Source organism: Pseudophryne corroboree, chromosome 3 (assembly GCF_028390025.1).
Source record: "Pseudophryne corroboree isolate aPseCor3 chromosome 3, aPseCor3.hap2, whole genome shotgun sequence".
Lineage (NCBI taxonomy): Eukaryota > Metazoa > Chordata > Amphibia > Anura > Myobatrachidae > Pseudophryne > Pseudophryne corroboree.
In genome coordinates, this window is record NC_086446.1 from 341,620,100 (window position 1) to 341,646,029 (window position 25,930).

A 25,930-nucleotide genomic window follows, 5' to 3' on the forward strand; every position below is an offset into this window, starting at 1 on the left:
TATTAAGCGCAGTTCTTTTTTTTTTTTTTTTTTTAAACAATGGTTTTTATTAAATTTTTTAGAGAAACAGAAATAGAACCAAGAAGTGCAGTACATTTCACAAAAAATATCAATAAAAGTAATCAAAGTGAATGACCTGCAAAAGTTTACAAAATATATTAACATTTAGAACATAGTGTGCAGGTCGTCCATCGCGTACTCCTAATCTTGGCACCACATCAACAGACAAATAAAATACATTGCAAATATAAAACAGAAAAAACACAACTAATAATGCAGAAAAGGAAGAAGGATAGAGAAAGATACAAGACAAAGACACACAGGGGGTAACATAAAGACAAAGGCAAAGCTCATCAGCAACTGTGTTCCTAGAGACGGCACAACCAGAGAATGGTATATAGGATTAGACATAGGTGACTGGTACTATCAGTTAGAACCTGAATGTGGGGAGTGCAATTGTGACCGGTCTGTGGGATCCGTGACAAATATAGTATGACCCTGCCGAACCCGAAAGTCCCTCCACTTCAGCCAATTCCTCTGCGTTGAGGGAGGTTACATAGAATAAACACCTCCCGCTGTTTCAAATAGGAAATGGTTGTTGGTGTTATTGATAATAGTTTGGATAACGGGTATTGACTGCGATTTCCACAGCGGTCCGATTGCTGCCTTAGTAGAAATAAGGATATGACCAGCCACATATCTATCACAGTTCAGTAGGGGACATGATGAATAATGAAATAAGGCGAACATGGGATTCAGTGGTACCTCCACCCCCAACACCTCCCGCATAAGGGAGAACACTTCCATCCACAGCGGTCTCAAAAGCGGGCACTCCCAGAAGATATGCAGAATATTGCCCACCTGTCCACAGTTCCTCCAACAGAGTTGGGAAATCGAGGGCCAAATGCTATGAAGCCGCTGCGGAGTAAAGTACGCCCTGTGACATAATTTGTAATACATTTCAGAGTGCTGGAGACATTTAGAAACCTTAAAACACGTTGAAGAGATATTATCCCACTCCTCCTCTCGAAGGGTTATAGAAAGATCCCTTTCCCATTTGAGCTGCGAGGGAGTTTTACCCGTTTTAGTCAGAAGGACAATATATTGATACCATTTTGATATCCCACCCCTATGACCTGGGGAAGACAATCTAGGAAACACAGAAGCAGGGAGGGGAACAAGATTTCCAGATCCTCCAGCACATGAATAGAGCCAGTGGCGCAGTTGCAAGTACTTAAAGAAATCACATTTTGGTATATGGAATCGGGATTGTAAGCTGGAGAAGGGCATCAAACCTCCTTCCGAACAGAGATCCCTCAAGTTCACAATCCCAGCATGCGTCCAAGCTTCTAGCGCGAGATTGGGTATAGTACCGGCAATAGTTCTAAGTGATAGATCGGCCGACGGCAGCAAAATGGTTGGGTCAGACGCGACCACCGAATGCCAAAGCTTCAAGGTGCTTCTAATCGCTTCCCCTGGGCCCTGCCATTGTGGAACACTATGGATAGGGAACAAAAAGATATCTAATGTCAATCAGTCCCAAAAAAGACCTTTCTATGAGGACCCAGGGCTTAGTGGCATGCGTGGCGAACCAGTCTCGAGCCTGACTGAGAAAACACGCGGAGTGGTATACCTCTAAGCTAGGGTAAGCAACCCCTCCCACAGTCTTGGGTAAAATCAGGATCTGTCTAGCAACGCGGGGCCTGGACCCCTTCCAAATAAAGTGAGACAAAATTTTATTAGCCCTAATGTTGTGAGGCTTGGGGAAGCTACGAGGGATAGCCCGAAACAGGTAGAGAAGCTTAGGGAGCAGTATAATTTTAGTTGTGGAAATCCGCCCCAGCCAGGAGACTTCATGGAGGGACCACTCCTTAATCAATCTCTCAAATGCATTCAATAAAGGCACGTAGTTACAATCATACAGGTCCCCGTCCAGGGAAAGATGGATACCCAGATATTTAATAGATCGCGTTTGACAAGCGTATCTGTACCTGTCCTTGAGCAAAGTCAGAATGCGAGGTGGGATATGAATCGGTAGGGCTTCCGTTTTAGAAGTATTCAATTTATAGTAGGAAATCCTCGAATATTTATCAAGGATACTATGGAGGGCGGGGAGGGAAGTGTCAGGGCGAGTCAAGCAAAGCAGGATATCGTCCGAAAACAAGCTAACCTTGTGGGTCATTTCTCCTATCTCGGGGCCCGTAACTGTCACCTCAGACCTGATAGTTTCAGCTAGGGGCTCAATAGCCAGAGCAAATATGAGGGGAGATAATGGGCAGCCCTGCCTAGTGCCATTTGATATAGTGAATCTTCCCGACAGACACCCATTCACAAACACCTTTGCAGAGGGAGTGGAGTATAGAGCAAAAATCGAGTCTAGGAACCGCCCAATCAATCCGAATTTACTAAGAACAGCTCTCAGATATCCCCAATGAAGTCTGTCGAACGCCTTTTCAGCGTCCAACGAAAGAATTAAAAGGGGGGCTTTATGTGCGTTGCAGTGCTCCATGACGTTAAATACTCTCCGAGTGTTGTCCGGGGCCTGCCTGCCTGGAACAAAACCAGAGACGGTAGAAGCGGGGAGAGACGATTAGCTATAAGCTTCGCAAAAAGCTTAACGTCGGCGTTCAATAAAGCTATAGGTCGGTAATTTTGAACAGATGTAGGAGGCTTACCAGGTTTAGGGATAGCAACAATTTGTGCTTCAAGCATTTCCCCCGGAAGCCGCCCCACATCTGACGCCTCGTTAAAAACTGACAGCAGTACTGGTGCCAATTCAGCCTTATAAGTTTTATAAAAATGAGATGGAAAGCCATCAGGCCCGGGGGCCTTATCTTTCGGGAGATTATCGATAGCCGCTTCTAACTCCCCCATAGTCCAAGGGGAGCTTCTCCCACCCGGCTCACACATCCCGGCTGCTTCACTGTGAGTGACCTGACGAGTTCGGCTTCCACCGGCGCGGTGCATGGTCCGGTCTTTGACTGCAGCAGGTTTGGTGGATAGCCTGGTGGATTGTTTCATGTGTTTTAACTGGCCCGAAGAGTGGGTCTTTTATGGTACGAGTCTTTTATAATCCATGGAATGTCCTGTTTTTAATTTATGTGTGAAATAAATTTATCTGCACTATGGGCGCATTCTCCTGATTTTTTCCATATATATATATATATATATATATATATATATTGTATTAATGTAGTTTGTATCAATCGAGTGTGATTATTTAGTGTGAAAAGGTTTCATTGTTTATTATACGCATTACAAATGGACAATTAGTATCACTGGTATAAATACGGGACTGGACATTCAATAGCCACACCCCCTGACGAAGACCTTGATGGTTGAAACGCGTTGGCGTGGCAACGACAGAGTGGACGTGCTGACGTCCTGTATGCTGCCCTGACTGTGTGGAGCTTATACCGGAGAGCGGTGAGCGGTGAATTGCCGGCAGAAGGTTTCCGTATCGGATGTAATCCGGAGGCACCGAGGGTGACCGACTGAGCCGTGTTTACTGAACTAATATGTATGTATCTATCTATGTACTACAATTAAAGCAATTGTTAAAGAACTTTACTTATACTCCGCGCCCCTCATTTGTTCTTTCTGCATGTAATCCCATTGAGCCCGTGGTACGGCTTACATCTTGAGGAGGCTGCAGAGGATTGCTGTTGTGTCCAGTGAGGATTCTTCAGGAGCATTCAATTATCTATGATAAGACTCGGACTGGGTGGATCAGCGCGTATATCTTTACAAATATAATTCTTTTATACCTATTATATCGCTGCAGTATTCACTTTCCTTGTTTAGAATATTAATATTATATTGTCGTTGCCTAACTGGTGTGGCTATTGTTTTTAATAGAGGTAGTCTTTTATAATGGATAAAAGACAAAGGAGGTATGAAGAGTGTCATAAGATATTTAATGAACAGGTTGGCAATGTGAGAAAAGATACTAGTATTTCTAATGATCATGACTGTGATTTAGATTCTATTTGTGCCTTATCAGAAAAATTGCATATAAGAGAAATGAAAATTAGTTGGGAAATAACTACATTGGAAAATTATTTGGAGGCACAACGGATCCCACGAGGATTACGCATAAATAAAGCACCTACTTTTGGGAATGATAGGAAAACATTTATGGATATGTGGCATCAGATCCTGGATGAGTGGTCTAATGATTTGATGCAACTAATTATTAAAGAGAGAAAGAAAGAGATGGTAGAAATTGATTTAGAACTTAGTGAACTTGAAAAAAAGACAGATCCTATCAAAGAAATACGAGAATTTATGGATATGAAAACAGCTAGTGATAATAGGATAAGAAAATTAGAAATGGATATTATTGATACCAAGGTTAGAAAGTTCAAACGAGATCTTGAGGATTATAAAGCAGGTTTAATAAGAAATTGGAATAAAGCATATAGAAATGATGTTAAAGGAGACAGAAATATAACTGGGTATAGGAATAATATGTATTATCAACGTAACGACAACCGAAGTAACAATAATGGTTGGCAAAAGGTTCCATACAAATCACATAATAGAGGCTATAGAAGGGATAATTTTAATATTCCCACTAATAATAGATATAGTGTTTTGGATACACCAAAGAGAAATGGGGATGAAAAGGAGGCTTTTTTTCAGGCTGGCAGAAAATGGAGGGAACGGATAGAATGGAAAGAGAGGAGAGAAATGAACAGCCCAGGAATGGGACTGAAAAGAAAAATCCGGGAAGACGTAAGAGAGGAAAAAGGGGAGGAAAGAAGAAACAAATTGAGGAGAGAACATCTAAACTAAATAGTGGTATCTTTAATTTATCAGACTTTGAGCTTAAATCCAATGAAATTAAACTGCTATCACTTGGGTTGTCATTTGCCCCTAATACAAACCCTAATGATTTTCATTTGTTTATTGATGCGAATAAATTTATTCGTACTTTGACATTAAAAAGACATTTTTTAAAACAGGAAAAAAAAAAAGGTAGTGGTAATAGTTGTATGCCAGCAATGGCAGACAACAAATCGGGTTTAAAAGAAGGTTCATATTTCTATCCCTTAGAATCCAGAGGCAGCTATATTGAAACTTATTCCAAACTGATATTGAAAGATCTAGAGGATTTATGTAAAAATTATAGAATATGCAAAGATAACATTAAAAAGGATGAGAGATGTGCTATTAAAGAATTAGAAACTAAATATTATGTAGTTATCAAGATGGCTGATAAGGGGGGGGGGGGTATAGTCATTTTAAATAGAGTAGATTATTTGGAAGAGGCGTATAGACTTCTCAATGATACGACTACGTATGCTAAACTTACCACTGATCCCAGTGAAAGAATAGTAGAAGAAATTTACACTCTTTTAGAGGAGGGCTATAATAAAGGATGCATTACAAGAGAGGAGATTAAATTTGTATCCAATCCTCATCCAAAAGTAGCTATCTTTTATTGGCTGCCTAAAATACATAAACGGCTTGATAAGCCGCCAGGGCGGCCGATAATAGCCGGTATTGACTCGGCAACAGCAAAAATGTCTCAATATGTCGATATTTTTATTAAGAAATATGTACCAGCATTGAAGTCATTTGTCAAGGATTCTACGCATATATTAGATGTCTTAAGTAAATTGGAATGGAATCCAGGGTATAGCTGGTGTACAGTGGATGTAGAATCGCTGTACACCAGCATACCACATCAAGAAGGTGTAGAAGCTATTGATTACTTTTTAAGAGGAGATAGTGAAATGGGAGAGTCCATGAGAGAATTTATTTTATCTTGTATTGATTATGTTTAAAAAAATAATTACTTTGTATTTGAGGGTCAGTTTTACAACCAACAACGAGGCTGTGCGATGGGTACTCCCTATGCGCCGAGCTTCGCTAACTTGTATTTGGGTAAGTGGGAGTCTGAAGTCATTTATAATGACAACCCTTTTCAAGAAAATATTGTTCAATATAATAGGTTTATAGATTATATATTGGTTGTTTGGAAGGGAACCCAGGATGATTTTAATTATTTTATGCAATATATTAATGTGAATCAATATAATATTAAATTTACCTCGAATTTTAAGTAGGAAAATTGAATATTTAGATCTTGTGTTAGATACTAGTGAATGGACTCCAGGGAAAAAATATTAGCACATATACTCATATAAAAAAGGTGGACAGTAATAATTACATCCATTACAATAGTTGTCACCTAAAAAATTGTGTTTCCAATATTCCCTACTCTCAATTTTTGCGGATAAAGAGGAACTGTACGGATGCTGCTATGAGGAACAAGCAGAACATGGAGCGTTTTAAGGAAAAGAAATACCCTCTAAAAGTAATTAATAAATGTAAAGAGAAAGCAGATAAATTGGTAAGGAGTGATTTGTTGATATATAAGGAGAGGAAAAAGATTGATAAACCATTCATACCATTTGTCACTGGTTATAATATCCAAAATAGACAAATAAAAGAAATTCTTAGTAAACACTGGGATGTTTTAGAGCAGAGGTTCTCAAACTCGGTCCTCAGGGGCACACACAGTTCATGTTTTGCAGGTCTCACAGAATCGCAAGTGAAATAATTAGCTCCACCTGTGGACCTTTTAAAATGTGTCAGTGAGTAATTAATACACCTGTGCACCTGCTGGGTTACCTGCAAAACATGCACTGTGTGAGCCCCCGAGGACCGAGTTTGAGAACCTCTGTTTTAGAGCTTGACTCTGTTTTTAAAGGAGTTCTCCCAAAAAAACCACAGGTAATATTTAAACGAGCAAGAACCCTTAAAAATATTTTGGCCCCTAGTAGTCTTCCAAATATTAAGGATGAATTGTGGTTGAAAAATACAAATGGTTGTTTCCCATGTAATCATTGCAAAGTGTGTCCTTTTGTTAGCAAAGAGAGAAAGAAAGTTTGGAATCATGATCGGACTAGATACTGGGATATTAAGGGGTTAATGAATTGCCAAACTACATTTGTTATATACAGGGCCGGTTCAAGGGCGCAGAGGGCCCGGGCAGGAAGTGGGGCGTGGCCTAATACAGGGGGCGTGGTCGATTACGCCCCCTGTACATTAAAAGCGCCGCTTGAATGCTGAGCGTGCGCGATGACGTCATCGTGCACCGCACAGCAAAAGGTCCTCTCCACGAAGGGAAACTAGACGCTATGAGTCTAGTTCCCTTCGTAGAGAGGACCTTTGCTGTGCGGTGCGCGATGACGTCATCGCGCACCGCTCAGCAAAGTTACTCTCCAGGAAGGGAAACTAGACGCATAGCGTCTAGTTCCCTTCAGGAGGCGGACGGGGACGGCAGCGGACAGGGACACAGCGGGCAGCAGTGGCGGATCTTGCCACAATGCGGCGCCCTCCGGATGGCGCCAGCGCCCTCCGGAAGGCGGCGCCCCGGGCAAAAGTCCTGCTTGCCCGTGGCAAGATCCGCCACTGGTTATATATCTACTTGAGTGTCAATGTGGGGCTAGGTATGTTGGCAAGACTAAACACCAACTCAAAATAAGAATACTGGAACACATGAGGAGTATAACTAATAAATTGGTGAATCATTCTGTCCCTAGACACTTTGTTTCTTGTAATGGAGGGCTTTTAGATAACGTTTTTAGTTTTAAAGCTATTGAACATATTATCCCAGATCCTAGAGGAGGTGACATTTTAAAAAAACTGAGCGGGAGAGAGACATACTGGATACATACATTAAAAACATTAAGTCCAGATGGATTAAATGAAACATATGATATCATCCCTTTTTTGCATTAGACTGGATATAGGGATGGTTTACTTTGCAATGCATTGTTGTTGATCCATTGGATCCTTTGTTCTGCTTATTAGTATTCCATCTCTGTGCTAGTTCTGTGCAATATTTTTGATATCTCTATAGAGTATTTTATATGTAACTTATGTATCTCCTGCTTGTTTCTTATTTTTGTTTGTTTATTTCTTTTTCTCTTTTAGGAAAATACTTACATGATCTGTGCCACCATAGAAGTGTCTTTTTTAAGTTTTTTTATCTATATGAATTGTTGTATGTAGTTTTAAAGATGAATCCAACTGCTTTTAATATATCCCTTGTGTGTAGGGGATATGTTCTAATTGAGATAAATGCCACCTGCGCTTAATTAATGGTTTAGTAGAGTTTAGTGCATTCTTGTATAAATTATAGGAAAGCTATTCCCCTCTTTTAAATAAATGAGATGTATTTATGTCTATTTTATGATATGTATTGTATTAATGTAGTTTGTATCAATTGAGTGTGATTTTGTGTGTGAAAAGGTTTGTTTATTATACGCATTACAAATGGACAATTAGTATCACTGGTATAAATACGGGACTAGACATTCAATAGCCACACCCCCTGACGAAGACCTTGATGGTTGAAACGCGTTGGTGTGGCAACGACAGAGTGGACGTGCTGACGTCCTGTATGCTGCCCTGACTGTGTGGAGCTTATACCGGAGAGCGGTGAGCGGTGAATTGCCGGCAGAAGGTTTCCGTATCGGATGTTATCCGGAGGCACCGAGGGTGACCGACTGAGCCGTGTTTACTGAACTGATATGTATGTATCTATGTACTACAATTAAAGCAATTGTTAAAGCACTTTACTTATACTCCGCTCCCCTCATTTGTTCTTTCTGCATGTAATCCCATTGAGCCCGTGGTACGGCTTACATCTTGAGGAGGCTGCAGAGGATTGCTGTTGTGTCCAGTGAGGATTCTTCAGGAGCATTCAATTCTCTATGATAAGACTCGGACTGGGTGGATCAGCGCGTATATCTTTACAAATATATACACACACAGACACACTAGTTTTACGGACCCAGCATATACAGTCCCCACCCCCGTGATTGGCTCCACCCAGTTCTGGAAAACCCCCCCCCCCCCATGCAAATCCTGCGTTTGCCACTGCCTATCTTTGCCTGAGACCCACTCTATGGAGGAGTATATTAAAGAAACTTAGCAAAAGGATTCATTCGGCCTTCATCCTCTCCAGCCGGTGCAGGCTTCTTCTTCGTAAAGAAGGATGGTGGCCTGCGGCCTTGTATTGACTACCGAGGACTGAATGACATCACAGTGAAAAATTGGTACCCTCTGCCACTTATCAGTGAGTTGTTTGACCGTGTTAGCGGAGCCACTATCTTCACAAAGCTAGATCTGAGGGGTGCTTATAATCTCATCCGAATTCTGAAAGGGTGACGAGTGGAAGACCGCCTTTAACACCCGTGACGGACAGTAAGAGTACCTCATCATGCATTTCGGGCTCAGCAATGCCCCGGTGGTCTTTCAACACTTTGTGAATGAAATCTTTAGAGACATTATTTATCGTCATGTTGTGGTTTATCTCGATGATATTCTCATCTTTGCAAACGATCTGGGGGAACATCGGTATTGGGTAAAAGAGGTCCTGTATCGTCTCCGAACCAATCATCTGTATTGTAAACTGGAAAAGTGCGTCTTTGAAGTGAAGTCCATTCCGTTTCTGGGGTATATCGTATCCGGTTCTGGTCTGAAGATGGACCCCGAGAAGCTTCAAGCGATCCAAGAGTGGCCAATTCCTGTAAATCTCAAGGGCATCCAGAGATTCCTAGGGTTTGCCAACTACTACAGGGAATTTATTCGAGACTTCTCCACTTACAGCTCTTACCAAGAAAGGTGCCAATCCTTCCAAATGGCCAGAAGAAGCCGTTCAAGCCTTTCATCTGTTGAAAGAACGATTCATCTCTGCTCCAGTTTTGAAACAGCCTGATACCAGCCTGCCCTTCGTCCTTGAGGTGGACGCCTCTTCAGTTGGAGTGGGCGCAGTACTGTCTCAAAGAGCTAAAGATGATCATCTACACCCATGCGGCTTCTTCTCACGGAAGTTTTCTCCTGCCGAGCGTAACTACGCTATTGGAGATCAGGAGCTTTTGGCAATCAAGCTCACCTTGGAAGAATGGAGGTACTTATTAGAAGGAGCTTCTCATCCCATTTCTATCATGACTGATCACAAAAACCTTCTCTACCTCAAAGAAGCTCAGTGTTTAAATCCTCGCCAAGCCAGGTGGGCACTTTTCTTTTCAAGATTTGATTTCAAGTTGCAGTTTTGTCCAGGGTTAAGCAAAGAGAAGAAAAAAGAAAGACTCTGTGTTGGGGCACGCTTAGAAATTTGAAATAAGTTTATTAAAACTTAACATTTAATTAATAACGAATAAAAGTAATGAGGAGTTTGATACAAAAAAATTGTTCAAGAACACAAAGTAAACATATATATTGACAGAAATCAGGATAAGCCTGATACAAAATTATGGGCACCTGTGGTGAAAAATATACTGAAAAACATAAAAAATTACAAAAAATTAATATTATTAAGGTGCCTGAGTTAATCAAAATTCAAAATTGGAGTAGAGGTAAATGATATGTACATATAATCACCGCAGTGATAATTGTAGGTAAGCACCTAGTCTAAAACCTCATGAGAATAGATGAGAGGCACAAAGGTTCATAATTGAAATGTCAAATGACTGAGGGTAATCACCTGGTAGAGATTCTGTTTGCTAAAAGGCTAGATCCTTATAGATAACAAAGCATTTAAGATAAAAGTATGATTATTAAAGATACAAAAGAGCATTGATAAATAAGCCTAAAGGCAAAGCCAATTGTAGATAAATAGAAGGTTTGCGGGAAAGTTGGATAAGGAATAGGTAAGTTTCAGAAGTTGCTCTAACACTTCTGCTGTTTGTGATCAGAGGTCACAATCTTACTGCACCTGATATTCCCAAGAGGTCACCCTACTAGGTACTGATCAGGCTTATCAGCGCTTAGCTTCCAAGGTCGGATGAGATTGGGCGTTGCTGCTGAAATATGGCAGTAATAAACACTAGGACACAAATGAGAGAGTGTAATGAGTAGTGAGCAACAAGGTACTTCTGCTGTCCAGTTTCTAGCGCAGATTCTCTGTTGCTGTGAGCATTGCAGAGAGTGGTCTCGCATCTGGATGAGAGGGTACTAAAAATAGAAGTGAGATATGCTCAGAATAGGGAGGAAACCCTGCCTTCTGCTGTCCACTGTCTTATATAGATATATAGCGGACAGTGGATGAGAGAGGTGGGTTAGGCTTACCTATTGAAAAAAAGGGTGGTGGGAAAATTAGAAGAAGGAGAAGAAATGGTAATGTGGTGAGATCACAAATTAACAAAAAATTAAGTAAATTATGAAATAAAACAATCATGAAATCAACGATTAATTGGAAAAAGGAAAGTAAACACAGGCTGCATGGTAAAGGCTTACCAAAATGGGTATAAGACCCTGTTTATGCAGAAAGGATTCTGCAAAAAAGTATTACATTTAAAAGGAAATACCAGAAAATGGTTTAGAACAATAATTAAGGATCAAAAATAGCAAACATGGAAAAAAAAACAATATTGATTATATATCAGTATCAGTTAAATAACTGGAGTCCAAATGGGCACATACAATACCAGGGAGTCCCAAAAGTGATCTGAGCTAGAAAGAGTTCAGCATCACTGAGCACAGACGGACCGTTTCACCAGGGTGGCTTGTTCACTGTGTCAGGGCATAAGGAAAAAGCTGCTGTATTTAAGGCAGAGGAGGGAGGGAACTGGGAGGGCTTAACATCACTAGGGATTCCGATTGGTGGAAGTCCATAGTGACATCACCCTCATTTTAAATAGGGAATTGTGCTGGTGAAAAAAAGGGAAACATCAAAGACATCAAAAACAGCAGAAGGCTGGCGAATGTTCTTACACCTGAAAGTGTAAATATAAAGTCATGAGGAGGTGGCTGCCGTATGAATAGTTCATTGAGATGTTCTGTATATCGGGATCCCGCGATCGCGTCAGACCGGAAGTGTCGTTCTTGGCCGGAAGTCATGTGGTCGCGTGCGTTCCGGAGTTTGCGTTTCAACTGGACGTCAGGCCGGAAGTAAAGTCATCCGTTTATGCTATGAGGCTGGAGTTGCTAGGTAACCGTTGTTAGATGGCCGGATATACGGAAATTTTTTTTTATCACAGCTGGAAGTGTTGCAATGCATTCGTGCACTGTTAGTAGCTCATCTTATTGCCATAGTATGCATTAGTGTGGTGGATCTTCATGGCTTGGGTCACATAGCAAACACTGAAAAAATATAAAAAAAATAATAATAATAATAATAATAATAATAATGATAAATAAATAAATAAATGGAAATATTGGATCTCCTAAAAACCGGGAGAGGGGAGAGAGACAAAGTGGTTAGTTAGAGTATTGGTTGCGGATGACACACTTATCGAGTACCACAGTCGATTTGTAAACTCCCCTATGGTATATAACCCATTTCCATAATAGCAAGGAGAGTGGGCTTCCCTGGGTGCGACTTCTAACCATCAGATGACAAAAACTCCAAACGCTTCCATATGCAGTTCATATATATACATCATATCATGGATGCAGGTAAGTAAAGAGAAATCTGTATGTTTACGATCCCAATAGCCTATGCATAGGACTTAGGTCTCCATTATGAGGGACCCAGCTCCAACAGGATGATACGCACTTTGTTGTTTGTGTAGAATTACCACGTGCCTCACAACATCATTCACAGAGTCAAAAGATTCAATAAGTTTAAAAATTCCTATGCATAATATAATCAATTAAAGATATGGGATTGAAAAATATCATAAATCATTGATTTCAAAACAAATTTCATACCAATCAATATCCCTTATATGAAAGCAGGAAGATGATACAACACATTGATCATGCTTGAATTTTATAACCGTGTGAAGTTTATACATGCTTTGCAACACATCAAAAAGGACTGATTGTCATCCCAGTGTGGAGTTTGTATGTGCTTCAAATCACAAAACTTGTTCCAATGTATCCAGAAGTGAAAGTGTCATCCCAGTGTGGAGTTTGTATATGCTTCAAACCACAAAAATTGAATATGCACTCACTTACTCTCAAGAGATGATAATAACCCCCTATGGGAGTTAATGCACAATTTTGAATATCCTATATCAATATTATATGTACAGCATAAAAAATAATAATAATTGTCCTCAATTCACAGCTGGAAATAAATGACCTGTATCTTTCTCCATAAAGAATACCCTTTAATTGAAAAAGTGCATCAATAGAGACCACTTCATAGATGAATTTCCTTGATTGGAAATGGAAAGATACCGAGGTGCCCATAATTTTGTATCAGGCTTATCCTGATTTCTGTCAATATATATGTTTACTTTGTGTTCTTGAACAATTTTTTTGTATCAAACTCCTCATTACTTTTATTCGTTATTAATTAAATGTTAAGTTTTAATAAACTTATTTCAAATTTCTAAGCGTGCCCCAACACAGAGTCTTTCTTTTTTCTTCTCTTTGCTTAACCATTACTGACTCTGGGAGCACCACCAACTCAAATAATTATTTAGATGTCTTCATTAAGAATCTTTAAATTTAAACTTAGTATCGTTGGTCATTCCCTGAACAGTTTTCTACAATCTGTGTATTAATCTATGTTCATCATTACCACATTTTTCCTGTGCGGAACCAAACCAAATTTCAGTTTTGTCCAGGGTCACAGAATCGCAAGGCCGATGCCCTTTCCCGCTCCTGGGAGCAAGAAAATGAGTCTGAGTCTACTGACAAGAATTATATCATTAATTCAGTGGCTTTCTCCACAGTGAGGATGGACTCTATGCCCCCGCCAGGGAAAAGTTTTGTGAAACCGGCGCTCAGAAGGAAGCTCCTGCATTGAGCACACTCCTCTCGCTTTGCCGGACACGCGGGCATACGCAAGACCTTAGAATTTGTTTCCAGATCCTACTGGTGGCCGACCCTAAAAAAGGACATTGCTGAATTTGTGGCCTCCTGCCCAAAATGTGCCCAGCACAAAGTACCCCACCAGTCACCTGCGGGGCAACTAGTTCCTTTGGCTGTTCCTCATCGTCCGTGGTCTTATCTTTCGATGGATTTCATCACGGATCTCCATGTGAGTAACAAATTCAATACCGTCTGGGTGGTAGTTGACTGGTTCACCAAGATGGCTCACTTCATCCCTCTCACCGGTCTTCCGTCAGCTCACAAGTTGGCACAAATTTTTATTCAAGAGATCTTCAGGTTACATGGTCTCCCCGTGGAGATTATTTCTGATAGAGGTGTTCAGTTTGTGGCCAAGTTCTGGCGAAGTCTTTGTAAAGCACTCCAAGTCAAGCTGAAATTCTCTACCGCCTATCACCCTCAGACCAACGGGCAAACAGAGGGTGAATCAGGACCTGGAGTCCTTTCTTCGTCTTTATGTTTCTTCCTCCCAGGATGATTGGGCTCAACTCCTTCCATACGCTGAATTCTGCCATAATAACCAGTATCATTCCTCATCTATCTCCACGCCATTCTTCACCAATTACGGGTTCCATACCAAAGTACCTGAGTTCAAGCCACTCCCAACAACATCAGTGCCGGCGGCCGACAACACAATTCGACAGTTTTCAAATAACTGGAAGAATGTTCGTGCAGCTCTGTTAAAAGCATCATCCTGGTACAAGAAATTCGCGGATAGGAGGCGTAGAGCGATTCCTGCTCTCAAAGTTGGTGACCGCGTCTGGCTGTCGACAAGGAATTTACGACTGAGGGTTCAGAGTATTAAATTTGCTCCCCATTATATCGGGCCTTTCCCAATTGAGCAGGTTGTCAACCCAGTGGCCTACAAACTGCAGTTACCTCCGTTCTTAAAAGTCCCTGGGACATTCCATGTTTCAGTTCTCAAACCAGTGATTTTAAGTAGTTTCCATTCTGCATTTCCTTCTGCTCCCAAAGTCCACACTCGACGCGGGGTTGAGTATGAAGTTGCTAAGATCTTGGATTCCCGCATTAGATACGGCCGTCTCCAGTATTTAATAGATTGGAAGGGCTACTGTCTGGAAGAGCGTTCTTGGACCCACGCTTCTGATGTCCATGCTCCCAAATTGATCCAGGAGTTTCATTTCAGATTCCCACGAAGACCAAAGAAGTGTCCTGGGGCCACTCCTGAAGGGAGGGGGGGTGATGTCACGATCAGGGTAACTAGACACCGCTTTTTACCAGTTAAGTGTCTCCTGAGGTTGTTTCTGCGAGCCGGGCCCGGGCCGTAGTTGTGTTTTGGCCTGCGGCGCTGGTTTGAGCAGCCTGTGGTCTCTGTCTGGACGCGTGTGCTCTGGGTGCCTCGGCCGCTGCCTCCATCTCTGCGGCCGCTGGACGCGCTGGGCGCGTGGACTTTGTTGTTGCGGCCTCCACCGCTATTGTTTCATATGCAAGTTCTAAGTTCCTGATTCCCCCTTCTGCTATGGTCTGTGGGCGCAGCCATGATGAACTTTAACCATATGTTCATATTCCACCTATCCCAGTGCTTGTTGGAACCGGAGCCTAATTGCTCACCAATCTCTGTGCACTTTCAGGTATAAAATCCCGGTCTCAGCACTGAAGGGTTGTCAGTGCTTCATTTGTCTACAGCGTTTCCTTCCTGCAGTCATCTTCCTGCGGTGCTACCTCAGCCTCCAGTGTTGTTCAGTGGTATAGCGGTACTCATTGCTCCAATTCTCTGCAATCTCCATTGCCCATGCTCCGGTATCCCTGCAGCCATTTCTCATTGATTTACAGTCCTCCAACGAACCCTAGCATCATTCCCATTCTTCCAATGAACCCTAGCATCATTTACATTCTTTCAATGAACTCAAGCATCACCTACAGTTTCCCAGCACACCCCAGCTTCTTCTTCAGTTGTCCACAAACTTTATTATTTACAGGTTCACCTACGATCCCCAGCTTCACTCCTCACTTCAGTTATTATTTACTACAGCACTGTATTCCTCACTTGGGCCCCCAGGCTTTATATTGAACTTTCATTTACAGTCCGGATCCTGATTCTGTTTGACTTTTTTGTTTAGCGCACTTTACTTGACTTTATTTTAATAAAACCCGTGAAAGCTATTTTCCAGTTGTCGTGGTCACGCCTTCGGGCATTCTTGCTGCTGTCTGGTACATGTCTCACCTCCCAAATTCCAATATCCGTCAGCCCCTACAGCGGAGGCCTCTGGATACCAACAAAAGCCCTCAGTTGTGACACAGTGCCATGTATAAAGAAGGGCATTGCTATGCAAGTTATCAGGTGTCCACGTAAGGGCTTAAAGGCAGTGCATCTCTGAACTAGACCAACGTATTTTATGTGATAACAAACTTGTTCACATGTATGAACATCCGCTAACACCAGTGTACTAATTATTCAAATCAGTGTACTGTTTGTATGAAAACTGCACAGTATAGCTTACCTAATCGGCATTTATCTGTGAAGCGAAAGAAAAGGATTGTCTTTTTGGTTGGCGCACTTAGAGAGAAGAAAAAAAAGTGTATACCTGTATTATTCTAATCGCTCATAAAATATAACTTTTATTTCATATTTATTAAAATATCCAGTTGCGTGAAATATCAACGAACATACAATTATATAAATAAATCTAATAATTAAAAAATTTCTGACTCGCTGTGTGTTTCTTGTATTTATTAAATGATGGTTTGATATGATTGTGTAATTCGTGGATGTCGTATCATTCATCCAAATATTTCATAGGGGGATTTGGAAATCCTTGTGTGATATATTGTGCATTCCCAGAACATATGGATTGCTGGTCTATATTACGTCTTTTTACACAGACATTTAGTTTTTAGATATATATTAATAGGTCTGCTGACAATAGTGAGGTCTATGGTATGTTATATATTGGTGCATTATCCTCATATAATTTTATGATTTCCAATATTTCCTTACACCTTGTCTAGTACACAGACCTTTTAGTAAAGCCTTTCAGCGTAATACAATATTCCTCCTTATTTATTAGGTGTGGACATATCTTATCGTACAGACATGGAGTATTGGGATGTATGTTAATAGGTTGGCTGACGATGGTGATATATTTGGTAGGTATATTTATTGGTGTATTATCACTACACAATTTTATGTAGTTTCCAATATTACTTTACAGCATGTCTAGTACAAAGACCCTATAATAATGCCTAGCAGCGTAATACAGTACTCCTTATCTGTCTGTCAAATAAGCGTCTCGTCACACAAATGTAAAGTGTTTAGATATAGGTTTGTAGGTCTGCTGACAGTGGTGAGGTCTTATAGTAAGTATATTATTTATTGGTGCATTATCACCTTATGATTTTATGTAACCCCCAATATTTTACACCATATCTATTATGCAGGCCTGGTAGGTCTGCTGGCAATGGTGATATTTATGGTATATATATTGTTTATTGGTGCATTATCACTTTACACTTTTCTGCTATTTCCAATATTACTTTACACCATGTCTAGTACACAGACCCTTTAATAATGCTTTCTAGCATAATACACTACTCCTTACTATCTGTCATGTGTAATCGTATCCTCTCACACAAATATAGAGTATTTACATGTATTATCATAGGTCTGCTAACAATGGTGCTTATAGTAATGTCTGGTACACAAACCCTTTAATACCGCCTTGCAGCGTAATATAGTACTCATTATTTGTCTGTCAAATATAAATATATCCTGTCACGCAAATATAGAATGCTAGGTCTGCTAACAATGGTGATATATCTAGTAAGTATCTTTACACCATGTCTAGAACACAGACCCTTTAATAACGCCTGGCAGCGTAATACAGTACTCCTCACCATCTGTCTGTCAAGTGTAAGCATACCCTGTTATATATAAAATGTTAAGATGTATTGTCACAGGTCTGCTGACAATGGTGATGTCTTCTGGTAAGAATTTTATTATTTATTGGTGCATTATCACCCTATAGTTTTGTAGAACTTCCAATATTGTTTTACACCATGTCTAGTATACAGACCATTTGACACTTTTCAGTGTAATACAATACTTTTCTCTAATTTCACAAAATACATTGTATATTTTCATTGGTCTCGCATTTTTATAAATTATCAACCCTACAGTGCATCCAGAAAGTATTCACAGCGCTTCACTTTTTCCACATTTTATGTTACAGCCTTATTCCAAAATGGAATACATTTTTCCCCTCAAAATTCTACACACAATACCCCATAATGCCAATGTGAAAAAGTTATTTTTATAGTTTTTTTAAAATAAATATGTAAAAATAAGGGGACGTGGCCTAGCAAGGAATAGAGTCTACAGGCTCCCCAAACCCACTCATCCTGTACACTATCCTGCTGGTCGGAGAAGTGGGTACAGAACGCATTATTCTGTACCTGAACTGCTGAGGGCCCCACTGGTGTGCAGTGTATGGGTCCGGCGTGCTCCCTAAAACCCTGTTCTCCCCCTGCTGTGCGGAAACCTGTGTGAGCCGGCCGCCATCTTGGAACCGTCCGATTGTATCTGCTTCTCCTCCTGCACTCCCTGGTGGCCCCTCACTGCTGGCTGCGGCAGTCCCCGTCTGGGGCACACTCCTGGCGGTCCGCTGGCTGCTCCCCCGGACCGGGCATTGCTCTGTATTCCTGCACGCTCCCGCTGACCGGAGCTCCGGAGGTCCCGCCCACCATCTTGGATAAGGGCGGCTGCGGCGCTCTGAGCTGCCTGCACTCCCAGCTTCCTGGTCCTCCTCAGCGCTGCTGCGGCCGGCCTGGCTGAAGTCCCTGTGCACCTCTCCCCTGCTTGCTGGCTGTGGGGCTGATTACTGGCTCCCGCTTGACCCTGGAGACGGGTGGCCGCCATTTTGGAAAATCAGGGCTTCCCTCAGTATTGCCTGCAGTGAGTTACCCTCTGCCTGCCTGTGCCTCCCCTGGCTGGTTGCAGCTTGATATTAAGGTGTCTGCTGTGCCTCTGTGCGTGTGGGGGATCTCTGGGTGACTACCCCCTCCTCTCCCTGTTCTCTGTGAGGGTGTATACTGGAGGCAGATCTCTATTCTCCCCATGCTCCTGCTACTGTGTATGACATAGCCTGTCCTGGAATTGCTTCCCTCTGGAATTAAACCTTTTACACTGTTGGTGGTACTGTCCTTTCATCTGCACATTTGGGGACTGTTGATACTCTAAAAGTAATAATACCACATTTTATTGGTGCTGTGAAGCTGCCCGTAGCCCAGACTGCAACTGCTGCACCACCGCTGGGCCTCCACAGAGCTACTCTCTGATTTAGCGTCTTATTTGTATTTAATTTTTATTTATTTTTTTCACTTTTGTGTGTGGGTGCCCCATGGTCCGTAGACGTGGCAATTCTGCCGCGGCACTCCTGGCGAAATTTGCCCGTAGGAATCCTGACTCGGCTTCTTCTGCATCTTCATCCCCCCCACATATGGTCTCTGCTCCCCCCTCGCCTAATATGGCCGGCTCTCCTGAGGTTACGATGACGCAGCTCCTGCAAGCGATTACTGACTCGGAGAAACGGCTTATGGACAAAGTTGCTGAAGTGCACGTAGACTTTTTTTTTCATACTGCAGGATATGCAGAAGCTTTGAGAAAGAGTCAGGGAGACGGAGAACCGCATTTCCACATTCGAAGACTCTAACAAGCCGGTCCCTACCCCTTTATCCTCTCTGGAGTCTCGTGTGTCAGCATGTCAGCTTAAATTGACTGATATGGAGAGGCGTATACGAAGAAACAATGTTCGATTTGTGGGGCTCCCTGAAAAGGCCGAGGGCTCAAATCCTGAACTTTCCTTGAGACCTGGCTCTTGTCGGCCTTCGGCAAAGATTCCTTCACCCCACAGTTTGCAGTGCAGCGGGCCCATCGGGTTCCTACCCGTCCTCTTCCTCCTGGTGCACAACCAAGAACTTTTATTGCTAAATTTCTCCACTATAAGGACAGAGATGCTATATTGCGCCTTGCTCGGGCACAGGGGCCATTGGAGCATGGAGGTGTTAGGGTGGCAGTGTTCCAGGATTTTTCAGCGGAAGTCCAAAAATCCCGTTCTGTTTGTCCAGGTTAAGCAGAGGCTCCGTGATCTCCAACTCCAATACTCGATGCTATTCCCTGCTCGTCTCAGGGTGGTCGCTGGTAACCGCACGCACTTCTTTGATACCCCTCAGGCTGCCTCGGCCTGGATTGATCTGCAACCACCGCTGCGTGCCGGCCCTCCGTGACACTGTACTCCTGCATAAATATATGTTCCCACTGCTCTGTTGCTTTTCTCTTATTTGACTGTTTTTCTGTTGCCGGGGTGTGCATTACAACTATGTGTTCTCTCCGCCGACATATTTGCTCTCAGGGTTGGGGGTTCCATGTCCTGTAGGCTATGGGACTGGTTGCCCCTAGTTCTATTAGTTTAACTTTGTTATAGTTCGACTCCCTTTTTCTGGGAGGTTTTCTTTATAATGTTTGGGTCTAGGTATACCTGTGTTGGGGTGGGTATGCGGGGAGGAGGTGGTTGGGATTTATTGTTTTTTTTTTAACCTATGCTGTAAAGGGTATTTTTGTTTGATTATGCATTTCTACTCTATGTCTGTATATGTGAGTACAATTTTAGTGTGTGGAGGTCTGGTAGCTGGCAGTGGCACTGTAGTTTGGGTGTATTTTTACTATCAATGCACTGTTATGGTGAATATTATTTCATGGAATGTAAGGGGCCTTGGTGATAGGGTCAAGCGATCCTTGGTTATGAAACAGATTAAGGCTTGTAATCCGGGTAGTTTGTCTCATGGAAACCCATTTATTCGGTAGCCGTGTACTCTCCCTCAAAAAGCCCTGGGTGGGATGGACCTTTCATCCGAACTCTAGGGGTGTATCTGTGTTAATACATAAGAACATGGGCTTTATTTGCCAAAGGGTCCAGATTGATCCGTCGGGCTGTTATGTTTTTCTAGCAGGCTCCATTCATAATATCCCGTTTCTGTTGTTGGCAGTGTATATCCCCCCTCCCTATACTCCTGCTCTTCTTATTAAGGCATGTGCGTTTATTCAGGATTTTCCCTCAGTCCCTATTATTTGTATTGGCAATTTTAATGCGGTTATGTGTGAGTTGATGGATCGCTGGAAGCCCGACCCACGGCGTGTGCAGACTCGGGATACCCCTTCTGCACGTCTGATATCTGAACTAGGCCTGGTAGACGTTTGGCGCCTGCATTTTCCTACTGCGCGTAATTACTCCTGTTTTTGATATGGCCTTTCTTTCCCGTCGGCTGCTCCCCTCTGTGGCGTCCATTGAATATTTGGCTATAGGGATCTCTGATCACTCCCCAATTCTTCTATTAACCTGGGCGGCCCTACGGGCGCGACCTTCTGGAGGTTTAACCCTTTTTGGTTGTCGCAGATGGGTGCAGCTTCGGACCTTCTGGTGCTGTGGGAGTTTTTTGTTCACAATCCGATTAAGACTGGGGCCTTGCTGATTTGGGATTCTTTTAAGGCTTTCTTGCAAGGGTCCCTGATTTCTAGAGTTGCCCAATTGAAATTTTTTAACAGGAAATCTGGGATGGAGTTGGAGAGACGTAGTGTGGAGCTCGAACAATTATATTTGCGTTCCGGTTTGCAGGCAGATATGGTGGAGTGGCAAATAGTCCATAAGCAGTGGATGGATTTGCTGATTGATTAGTCCAAACAACACCTGCTGTTCCGGGCTCATGATTTCTACGTAGAGGGTGACCGCTCTGGGATTTTTTTTAGCTTATTTAGCTGGAGGGGAGTCGTCCCCCACCACTGTGCACAGTTTAAGGAGGCCTGACGGATCTATTTGTGTGGGTACTCCCCACATAGCCTCTGGCTTCTATGATCATTTTGTGGAGGTTAACAGATCTAGAGTGCAGTACTCCTGTCCTGTGCTTTCTGAGTATTTAGATTCTATTATACTACCGGTGCTGTGCTCTGATTCTATACAGGCTTTGGAGGCTCCTTTTACGTTGGACGAGATGTAGATTGCTATTAGGTCTTTCCCTAACAATAAGGCCCCGGGTGTGGATGGTCTCCCTATTGAGTTGTATAAGATTCATTTAGATTTCTATGCCCCCAAAATATTGCTGATTTTTAATTCTTTGTTGGAATTGGGATCTCTTCCCCAATCTATGGCGGAGGCTTTGGTGGTGCTGGTTCCGAAGCCGGGTAGGGATCCTCTTTTACCGGACTCGTACTGTCCTATCTCCCTGCTGTCAACTGCTATAAAAATCCTGGCAAAACTACTGGCTCTTCGCCTTAATGATGTGGTGCTTGAGCTGGTACATGCAGATCAAACTGGCTTCATGCCAGGTAGGTGTTAATTTGCAGCGTTTATTCACTTTTCTGCAGTTGGCTGATGGGGGGATGGATGGTGCGATTGTGGTGTCCCTGGATGCGGCACATGCTTTTGACTCTGTAGAGTGGCTGTACCTTTGGGAGGTTTAGGCGCGGTTCGGGATTGGCCCCAAGTTTCTAGCATGGATTAAATTGTTGTATTCCTGTCCTGCAGCTAGGATTAAGGTTAATGGGTTCATCACGGACTCTTTCTTGCTGGAGAGGAACCAGGCAGTGGTGTACGTTGACCCTTGTTATTTGCGCTTGCTGTAGAGCCCCTGGCGTGTGCCGTTCGAGCAACCCCTGCTATAAAAGGATTTCAGGTGGCCGGGCAGGAGGAAAAAAAATTGTCCTTTATGCGGACAATATGATTTTATATTTACCAGATACGTCGGGCTCCCTGCCTGCCCTGGTGGAAGACTTTGGCTTCTACTCTGGTGTGCACATTAACTGGGATAAGTCTGTGGTGTTCCCTTTGCCTTCTTCTATTGTACAACCCCAGGACTATGATCTTCCTCTGCGGTGGTGTACACAGTTTAAATATCTGGGTATTCAGGTGTCTCATTCCCCTGTTGACTTTGTCAATTTAAATCTGTCCCCCCTGATTCTTAATCTACGAGCTAAGATTGGTATATGGCAGAAGCTTCCCTTATAAGTCACAGGTCGTGTAAATCTCCTCAAGATGATTGCTCAACCAAAACTTTTATATATACTTCAGAATGCCCCGGTTTCTATTCCACTCTCACAATTTAAACTGATCTCCCGCTGCTTTACCTCTTTTGTGTGGGGCTGTAAGAGGGCACGTATAGCAGTTAAAACATTGTACAGGTCTTGGAACGCTGGGGGGTTGGCCCTACCGGACATATATTTATATTATCTGGCCACGCAGTTGGGTCAGTTGGCAGAGTGGGTTGCGCCAGGGGACTACGGGAATTTAGCGGTGGCTCTCCTTGATAGGGCGGGTCTACGATTTACCCCATTGCAATTTCTTTTGGCACGTGTTCCAACTACTCGTCTTTCCCCTCTGTTACACCAGGCTTCAAAAGTGTGGTCTGCAATCGCTAAAATGATGATGGTCCAAAATATTGATCCATGCTCCCCTTTATGAAATAATAAGCAGTTTACTGAACTTGGTCTCTTGGAGGGTAGTGCAGGCTGGATCTCCTATGGGGTTTCTGCTATGGGCCATCTCTATCAGGATGGTGTACTCCATTCCTTTGAATACCTGACCTCCACATGATATCCCTAAGCATTATTTCTTTAGATTCCTTCAGCTCCGTCATGCCTTGAATGCGCAGTGGGGGGGTACGACTTCATCATTCACTGAAGCCCTGGTCCATACCTTGATTCGAAATATGCCCACTCGTAAGACTATTTCGGTGCTGTACTCCTCCCTTCTTTCCCTCTCTAGTTTGGATGCGCTACGTACTAAATGGGTGGTTGATTTGGGTGTGTTGGAGGATGAGGATTGGGAATACATTCTTGGCTCACCGAGGTCTGCTACGGCCTATGCCAGATTCCAGCAGATCCAACTGTATATTTTGCACATGGTCTACTGGACCCCGAGTAGGCTTTTTAGAATTGGAGTATCAGCGACGGACGTCTATCCTAAACGCTCCACTCCTGTTTTTTGGCACCGGCTATTGCTTTGTCCTCGAGTGGCATCATTCTGGAGAGCGGTCGTGAGCAGTATTTGTAGTACAGGGATATAGGTACCTCTCCTGCACCCGCGTATCTGTGTCTTTGGTCTGGATTTAGAGATCTCTTTGCATGCTTCTTTTAGGATATATGTTAACAGCCTTCTCACTCTGGCTCGGGTGTGTATAGCTTGCACGTAGATGGGTGGCGATCCACCCTCTCACACGGCCACGGCTTGGGTGGCACTAGTTAATACTACTTTGGCACATGAGCGGTTTATGTTTACCAAACGTAACTGTCATGGAAAATATGATAAGATTTGGGGTCTCTGGCAGAACTCCAGATTTTCTCATGATCCCCCTACCTAACCTATGCTGCATGTATAGTTTGTTGCTTAGCCATGGGCCTGGTGCTGCTGCTGACCTCCCTCCCTGTCCTCATATGTATATGCCTGTATGTACAACTGATGCTATATTTCACTGTATCCTCTTGAAATGCATATGACTTTCTATTTTTGTTTATGGTTTGACTATTATAAAATTTGTAAACTCAATAAAAAAAATTAGTGATTTAAAAAAAAATATATCTAAAAAATAAGATTTTACTCACCGGTAAATCTATTTCTCGTAGTCCGTAGTGGATGCTGGGAACTCCGTAAGGACCATGGGGAATAGACGGGCTCCGCAGGAGACTGGGCACAACTAAAGAAAGCTTTAGGACTACCTGGTGTGCACTGGCTCCTCCCACTATAACCCTCCTCCAGACCTCAGTTAGGATACTGTGCCCGGAAGAGCTGACACAATAAGGAAGGATTTTGAATCACGGGTAAGACTCATACCAGCCACACCGTATAACTCGTGATATTATACCCAGTTAACAGTATGAAATATAACAACTGAGCCTCACTAACAGATGGCTCATAACAATAACCCTTTAGTTAGGCAATAACTATATACAAGTATTGCAGACAATCCGCACTTGGGATGGGCGCCCAGCATCCACTACGGACTACGAGAAATAGATTTACCGGTGAGTAAAATCTTATTTTCTCTGACGTCCTAGTGGATGCTGGGAACTCCGTAAGGACCATGGGGATTATACCAAAGCTCCCAAACGGGCGGGAGAGTGCGGATGACTCTGCAGCACCGAATGAGCAAACTCAAGCTCCTCCTCAGCCAGGGTATCAAACTTGCAGACTTTTTCAAAATTGTTTGAACCCGACCAAGTAACAGCTCGGCAAAGTTGTAAAGCCGAGACCCCTCGGGCAGCCGCCCAAGAAGAGCCCACTTTCCTCGTGGAATGGGCTTTCACAGATTTAGGGAGCGGCAGTCCAGCCGCAGAATGTGCAAGTTGAATCGTGCTACAGATCCAGCGAGCAATAGTCGGCTTAGAAGCAGGAGCACCCAGCTTGTTGGGTGCATACAGGATAAATAGCGAGTCAGTTTTCCTGACTCCAGCCGTCCTGGAAACATCTATTTTCAGGGCCCTGACAACGTCCAGTAACTTGGAGTCCTCCAAGTCCCACGTAGCCGCAGGCACGACAATAGGTTGGTTCACATGAAAAGCTGATACCACCTTAGGAAGGAATTGGGAACGAATCCTCAATTCCGCCCTATCCATATGAAAATCAGATATGGGCTTTTGCATGACAAAACCGCCAATTCTGATACACGCCTGGCCAAGGCCAACCGCATGACCACTTTCCACGTGAGGTATTTTAGCTCTACGGATTTAAGTGGCTCAACCCAATGCGACTTCAGGAAATCCAACACCACGTTGAGATCCCACGGTGCCACTAGAGGCACAAACGGGGGCTGAATATGCAGCACTCCCTTAACAAAAGTCTGAACTTCAGGCAGTGAAGCCAGTTCTTTTTGGAAGAAAATGTACAGAGCCGAAATCTGTACCTTAACGTAACCCAATTTTAGGTCCGTAGTCACTCCTGACTGTAGGAAGTGCAGAAATCGACCCAGTTGAAATTCCTCCGTTGGGGCCTTCCTGGCCTCACACCAAGCAACATATTTTTGCCATATGCAGTGATAATATTTTGCGATCACATCTTTCCTAGCCTTAATCAGCGTAGGAATGACTTCCTCCGGAATGCCTTTTTCCTTTAGGATCCGGTGT

The 25,930-nt window shown here is 42.9% G+C and overlaps 1 pseudogene; it reads right to left on the reverse strand.

Moving 5' to 3' along the window:
- Positions 1-10,726: 10,726 nt before the first annotated feature.
- On the reverse strand, positions 10,727-10,845 carry LOC134891138 (5S ribosomal RNA; annotated as a pseudogene).
- Between the last annotated feature and the right edge of the window lie 15,085 nt (positions 10,846-25,930).